This window comes from Microcebus murinus, chromosome 6 (genome assembly GCF_040939455.1).
Source record: "Microcebus murinus isolate Inina chromosome 6, M.murinus_Inina_mat1.0, whole genome shotgun sequence".
NCBI lineage: Eukaryota > Metazoa > Chordata > Mammalia > Primates > Cheirogaleidae > Microcebus > Microcebus murinus.
The window spans coordinates 1561810-1567809 of NC_134109.1; positions in this window are offsets into that span (position 1 = coordinate 1561810).

A 6000-nucleotide genomic window follows, 5' to 3' on the forward strand; every position below is an offset into this window, starting at 1 on the left:
TCACCGAGTCCTGGTTCTAATCAATGAGCCCTGATCCTGTCACTGAGCCCTGGTTTTGGTCACTGAGCCCTGGCCCTAATCATTGAGCCCTGTTCCTGGTTGCTGAGCCCTGGTCCTGGTCACTCAGCCCTGGTCCTGGTCACTGGGCCCTGGTTCTAATCAATGAGCCCTGATCCTGTCACTGAGCCCTGATTTTGGTCACTGAGCCCTGGCCCTAATCACTGAGCCCTGTTCCTGGTTGCTGAGCCCTGGTCCTGGTCACTGAGCCCTGGTCCTGGTCACTGGGCCCTGGTCCTAATCACTGAGCCCTAGTCCTGGTCACTGAGCCCTGTTCCTGGTCACTGAGCCCTAGTCCTGGTCACTGAGCCCTGGTCCTGGTCACTGAGCCCTGGCCCTAATCACTGAGCCCTGTTCCTAGTCACTCAGCCCTGGTCCTGGTCACTGAGCCCTGGCCCTAATCACTGAGCCCTGTTCCTAGTCACTCAGCCCTGGTCCTGGTCACTGAGCCCTGGCCCTAATCACTGAGCCCTGTTCCTGGTGACTGGGCCCTGGTCTTGGTCACTGAGCCCTGGCCCTAATCACTGAGCCCTGGTCCTGGTCACTGAGCCCTGGCCCTAATCACTGAGCCCTGTTCCTGGTCACTCAGCCCTGGTCCTGGTCACTGTGCCCTGGCCTTAATCACTGAGCCCTGTTCCTGGTCACTCAGCCCTGGTCCTGGTCACTGTGCCCTGGCCCTAATCACTGAGCCCTGTTCCTGGTGACTGGGCCCTGGTCTTGGTCACTGAGCCCTGGCCCTAATCACTGAGCCCTGGTCCTGGTCACTGAGCCCTGGTCCTGGTCACTGAGCCCTGGCCCTAATCACTGAGCCCTGTTCCTGGTCACTCAGCCCTGGTCCTAGTCACTGTGCCCTGGCCTTAATCACTGAGCCCTGTTCCTGGTCACTCAGCCCTGGTCCTGGTCACTGTGCCCTGGCCCTAATCACTGAGCCCTGTTCCTGGTGACTGAGCCCTGTTCCTGGTGACTGGGCCCTGGGCATGATCACTGGGCCATTTTTCATCACTGCATCTTGTTTCTGGTTCCTGTCCCCTGGTTCTGATATCATGCACATTGATTTTGAGGTCTGAGCCCTTGTTCTGAGCTTGCATCACTCTGTCTTAGACACTGACCCTGTGTCTGTGTCCTGAGCCTGACCCTCAATAGGAGTGACCAGTAGAAAGTCAGGGAGGCATCCCAGGGAGCCGAGACCCTCTGAACCCAGGCACTGGGCGGAGGAGGAAGTCACGGTCCCAGGGGGTCCCCAGCCCAGGGGCTATGTAGCCACCAGGTTGACTTGGGCAGAGGATGGGCCCCAGCCCCAGGTGCTGGGCCCCCAGCCTGGGGGTCACCAGGTCAGGGGTTCCAGTGGGGAGAGGGGCTAGAGCACAGCAGTGGGATGGGAGGGGGAGGCTATGGTGTTTGTGTTCTCTTGTTTTTCTCTTTCTTCTGAAGCCTCCTTCGGCCCAGCACCTGCCGAAACACCCAAAATAGCCCTGTGGGGCGGCTGAGTCATTGTGAATGCAGCCCAGCCCAGGTGTCCCAACCAGGGAGCTGCTGTTCCGAGAACCACGTCCCAAAACTGAGACCTGGCCAGGTGGGCCTGCGGCCTCTGCAAGGGGCTGCGGCCCAGGAGAGCCCTGTGGGGGTGGGGCGGTCCCGGGGCCTGCAGAAGGCCCAGCCCCACCATCCTGGGCCAGCCAGGGCCTTCCAGGGTCAGCTGAGATCACCCGGGGTCAGCCAGTGTCAGCCAAGGTCAGTCTGGGGTCAGCCAGGATGACACAGGTTCTCACAGGGTCAGCCAGAGTTGGCCAGGGCCAGCCAGGGCCAGCCAGGGTCTGCAGAGGCACCCTAGTTTCCGCAGGACCCGCACAGGCCACTGTGGCGTCCACCCTAGCCAAGCCAGGTCAGCCCAGGCTCTCCGGGCTGCAGGGCTCAGCGTGCGGCCACTGAGGGCCACGCCTGCCACACAGCAGACCCCAGAGAGGCGCTGGTATCGAGTGTCAGGCCTTGACCTCCACTGGGCCCCAGACCCTCCCTCAGCTTCCCTGGGGTGACAGCCAGGCCAAGATGGCGCCCTGGGCTGCAGCAGACCCCCCAGGCCATGCCCAGGGCAGGCCCCACCACGGGGCTCAGGGCAGGACCTGCAGCCACCACAGGGACTTGAGCATCCAGCAAAGGGAGTCCAAACATGGTCAACGAGGAGAGACAGAGACAATGACAGAGACACTGACAGAGACAGGGACAATGACAGAGACACTGACAGAGACAGGAACACTGACAGAGATACTGACAGAGACAGAGACACTGACAGAGACACTGACACTGACAGAGACACTGACAGGGATAGGGACACTGACAGAGACAGGGACACTGACAGAGACACTCGCAGAGACAGGGACACTGACAGGAATAGGGACATTGACAGAGTCACTGACAGGGACAGGGACACTGACAGGGATAAGGACACTGACAGAAACAGGAACACTGACAGAGACAGGGACACTGACAGAGACAGGGACACTGACAGGGACAGAGACACTGACAGAGATGCTGACAGGGACAGAGACACTGACAGGGACACTGACAGAGTTACTTACAGGGACAGGGACACTGACAGAGACACTGACAGGGATAGGGACACTGACAGAGACAGGGACACTGACAGAGACACTCGCAGAGACAGGGACACTGACAGGAATAGGGACACTGACAGAGTCACTGACAGGGACAGGGACACTGACAGGGACAGAGACACTGACAGAGATGCTGACAGGGACAGAGACACTGACAGGGACACTGACAGAGTTACTTACAGGGACAGGGACACTGACAGAGACACTGGCAGAGACAGGGACACTGACAGAGACAGAGACACTGGCAGAGATGCTGACAGGGACAGAGACACTGACAGAGACACTGACAAGGACAGGGATACTGACAGAGACACTGACAAGGACAGGGACACTGACAGAGACACTGGCAGAGACAGGGACACTGACAGAGACAGGGACACTGACAGATGCTGACAGGGACAGAGACACTGACAGAGATACTGACAAGGACAGGGACACTGACAGAGACACTGGCAGAGACAGGGACACTGACAGAGACAGAGACACTGACAGAGATGCTGACAGGGACAGAGACACTGACAGAGACACTGACAAGGACAGGGACACTGACAGAGACACTGACAAGGACAGGGACACTGACAGAGACACTGGCAGAGACAGGGACACTGACAGGGACAGGGACACTGACAGAGACACTGACAGGGACAGGGACACTGGCAGAGACACTAGCAGAGACAGGGACACTGACAGAGACACTGACAAGGACAGGGACACTGACAGAGACACTGGCAGAGACAGGGACACTGACAGGGACAGGGACACTGACAGAGACACTGACAGGGACAGGGACACTGACAGAGACACTGGTAGAGACAGGGACACTGACAGGGATAGGGACACTGACAAGGACAAGGACACTGACAGAGACACAGGGACAGGGACACTGACTGAGACACTGACAGAGACAGGGACACTGGCAGAAACAGAGACACTGACAGAGATACTGACAGGGACAGGGACAGGGACACTGACAGAGACAGGGACACTGACAGAGACACTGACAGAGATACTGACAGGGACAGGGACACTGACAGAGACAATGACAGGGATAGGGACACTGACAGAGACAGGCACACTGACAGAGACAGGGACACTGGCAGAGACACTGACAGGGACACGGACAGAGACAATGACAGGGATAAGGACACTGACAGAGTCACTGACATGGACAGGGACACTAACAGGGATAGGGACACTGACAGAGACAGGGACACTGACAGAGACACTGACTGACACAGAGATACTGACAGAGACACTGACTGAGACAGAGATACTGACAGAGACACTGACAGAGTCACTGACAGGGACAGGGACACTGACAGAGACACTGGCAGAGACAGGGACACTGACAGAGACACTGACTGACACAGAGATACTGACAGAGACACTGACTGAGACAGAGATACTGACAGAGACACTGACAGAGTCACTGACAGGGACAGGGACACTGACAGAGACACTGGCAGAGACAGGGACACTGATAGAGACAGGGACACTGACAGGGACACTGACAGAAACAGGGACACAAAGAGACATAGACACTGACAGAGACAGTGACAGGAACAGAGACACTGATGAGACAGTGACAGAGACACTGACAGAGACACTAACAGAGACACTGGGAGAGACAGACACAGAAAGAAAGAGATGCTGAGGGAGACAGAGATGGGGATGGGGATAGAGAAGAGACACTGACAGAGAAGACAGCGAGATGAGAGAAGAGAGAGACAGGGAGAGACAGACATGGAGGGAGAGAGACACAGACATAGGGAGAGACGGGGACAGGGAGAAAGAGACATGAACACAGAGAGAGAGAAGAGAGAGACACAAATATAGAAAGAGAAAGAGGCAGAAACATAGTCGCAGTCATCAAGTGCAAATGCCCTCACGCCCACACTCACAGCCACACTCACAGCCACACTCACACCCACACTCACACCCACACTCACACACACACACACACACACACTCACAGCCACACTCACACCCACACTCACACACACACTGACACACACACTCACACACACACTCACACACACACCCACACTCACAGCCACACTCACACACACACTCACACACACTCACACACACACTCACACACACTCACACACACACTCACACACACACTCACACACACTCACACCCACGCTCTCACACACACTCACACACTCACTGACACACACACACCAACACATCCACACTCACACCCACACCCACACTGACACACACACTAACACACCCACACTCAAGCACACCCACACTCACACCCATACTAACACACTCACACACACTCACACATTCACTGACACGCACACTAACACACCCACACTCATACCCACACTCACACCCACACTCACGCCCACACTGACACCCACACTGACACACACACACTAACACACTCACACACACACAGCCACACACACACTCTCACATACACTGTCTCACATTTTCATGCTCACACTCTCACTCAATCTCACACTTATATTCACATTTCATGCTCACATTTACTCTCTCACACTCACACTCACACACACACTCTCACACTCACACACTCACACACACTCTCTCATACTCACACTCACACACACTCACACAGTCTCACACTCACACTCACACACACTCTCATACTCACACTCACACACACTCACACACACTCACACTCACACACTCTCACACTCACACACACTCACACACTCTCACACTCACACACTCACTCACACTCTCAGACACTCACACACACACTCTCACACTCACACACACTCTCACACTCACACACACTCTCACATTCACACACTCATACACACTCTCACACTCACACACTCACTCACACTCTCACACACACACTCTCACACTCACACACTCACTCACACTCTCACACTCACACACTCACACTCTCAGACACTCACACTCACACACACACACTCTCACACTCACACACACTCTCACACTCACACACACTCTCACACTCACACACTCATACACACTCTCACACTCACACACTCACTCACACTCTCACACTCACACACTCACTCACACTCTCAGACACTCACACTCACACACACACACTCTCACACTCACACACACACTCACACTCACACACTCACACACACTCTCACACTCACACACACTCTCACACTCACACACACTCACACACACTCTCACACTCACAACACTGTCATACTCACACTCACGCTTACACACACCTCCCCCAGGCCCTGGGCACGGAGGGTCACGCCGAGGCTCACTCAGGCCCGGCCACCTCCTGTGGGCCCAGCAGCATGTCCGAGCCCCTGGGCCCGCCACTCACTGGCACGTGCCCAGCACATCCTGC